Genomic DNA, 2,500 nt, shown 5'->3' with positions numbered 1-2,500 from the left:
ATGTCAGCAATTTCCATAAATTGCCTGATTCCAAGTCTCTTCGACTATTTTGGGGGGAACTATTGCTTTCTGTAGAAGCTTTAGACCACATAATGCTGATGAAGTTTTGCCACTTACAGTATGTATAAGGGAAATTCCAAGTGACAAGATCTTCTCTCTTATGAAGAAAGTAAAGTCCTTGCTTTCGGAAAATTGAATCAACCCTGGTAGCTCTACTGCATCCATTGTCTGAAAGTACTGCCTACAAACTAGTCACTAATGATACTAGAGCCGTCTTTTCCGAAGGGTAACGGCTTACGCGACACCTCTCACGGGACAGGAATTGAATAGGCGGTAAACATTTTATCAAGTTACCACGGTTATTTTCATGCAAATTCATGTTTATGCTATATGTCACAGTACAACCCACTATAAGATAAAATCCATCTAGGATATTATAATCCAAAAATACTGTATACCAATCGAAAAAATAACCAATACAGCGAAACAACTAGTCGTCAGCTGCGGCCATTCCAATTACGTTACAGTAGTGGGTGTAATAGAAAAGATGGGATAGCTTTGCCGTAAATGAAAGGTCAGCCTATCCCAACAGAAAACGGTCGGCATTTGATAGAGGATTATTAATTTACCACGCCTAAGAAGAATGAGGCCAAAGTTTATTTTTCGTATGTCTACGCTTAATAATTAACACATTTCAGTATGTCATGCACAGGCAACAATAGTCATTACTGTTTTTATTATGTCATTAATGCTTTAACCTTTGGCATATTCAAGCCTCCCAAAGTGTTCCATGACGAATGAGATATCTCAGATTTATGTTTTGTTTTGTATGGTTAGAAGTTATCAGTTTACTTCTTGTGTACATATATTGTGTATCCTTTTAAATGTAATTGATATAAATTAATAAAAAAGTGACAATTTCAAATATTCAAAAGAGTGTGACATTCGAAACCGATGTCGATAGACATAGACTGATTTTGATAGTTTTTTGTCATGTTATTTGCAATTTTAAGATGTCGATAACTAAGAACTTGTCTTTATTGTTATTTCCTTATGGGATAACAATAAAACAGTGATTGACAATTTAATATTATTCTAAAATAAAATCAGATTCGTCAACTTGGGCACGATTCCTGAGAATGAGGGTGGGGTCGAACGCTTGGCAACAGCGTAGAACCACTGGCGTCGTAGCTGTCGCGACCGCCCCGGGAAATGTCGCGAATGAGATCAGCGACATTTTCTAGTCTCGTAAGCGGAAATGAAGGCTTATATCAACCACCTCTTTTTTTTCATTTCTGGGTCACAGGATTTGGAAAAAACATTTCCTCTGGTCACATATAGAAGAGCACAGGTTGATAGTGGAGTATTGCAGGAATATACCACGCCAGTTGGATTTCACAGATATTGTACATCAGATCAAACAGGCTTAAATGGATTCAGTGAAGGACAGCTTGTCTTGAAAATGTGCATCATGAGTGGAAAAAAAAAATGTTGGATGCATTGCCACTTGTTCATCTGTGACTTGGGCATGCACGGATAAATAATGATGAACGGTAGACAGTCACAGAACAATTATAATATAACCCTTACACTGAGGCTCCATAGAATCATAAAAAACAAAGAAAATGCGACACTGACATTAAATTAATGGAAGCACAGCAAACGTTTCAACAGACAGACTAAAACCAATGTGTATCATTACGACTTCAACTACACATGCATATGATAAATCAGCAATGGAATCTCATGATAATGAGGAACGAAGTGAGGAAACTACTGAACATGAACTGTAACATAAATACAAGCATTTACCTTAAACAAATCCTGAGATTAGAACTCGTTCAGGTACATCTGTAGCCTTTGCTAGAGATAATAATTAATTTCGTAAGCAGTAATATAACACAGAGCCCATCTCCTGTACGGAAAAATGCCGTAGTGCTAGTATAGTTTAGTTAGTGCTTATACTCTCTCGTTTTCTTATATTAATTGGGACATGTAATGAAAAGCAGGTGTGTGATCAGCTACTCCCCTTATCGGGTTCCTTGATGTGTAACGCTGCGGTGAGATCTCGTAAGTTAAAATCTATATTTTTCCTATATTATATGCGAATGCTTTAATGATTAGGAATAACTGTACATGTTTACCCTAACATGTTGATATCAGGTAATTGAAATAAAAAACGATATATGTGCTAATGTTAGCATCAGAATTGCGTTAGTGTTAGAACAAAGGAAATCTCAGTCGGCCATGTTATAACGCCACTGTGATTTTGAAGGGAATATTGTCACTACAGTCGTCCATAATTACCACATATTTGAGGGATGTAATAAAAAAAAATGTACTATTATGTATAATTGCTTGTTAGAATCTGCTTATATTAGTTTGTTTTTTTAATGTTTAGCTCAGAAAATGTGATTTTGTGTAAAATGATTGTTTTTTTTAGTTGTTGATTATATTATCATTTTACTTTATAATACATTTGGTTTAAATTAAGTTGTAC

Source organism: Penaeus chinensis, chromosome 42 (genome assembly GCF_019202785.1).
Source record: "Penaeus chinensis breed Huanghai No. 1 chromosome 42, ASM1920278v2, whole genome shotgun sequence".
Taxonomy (NCBI): Eukaryota; Metazoa; Arthropoda; class Malacostraca; order Decapoda; family Penaeidae; genus Penaeus; species Penaeus chinensis.
Note: the sequence above shows the minus strand (reverse complement) of the source record.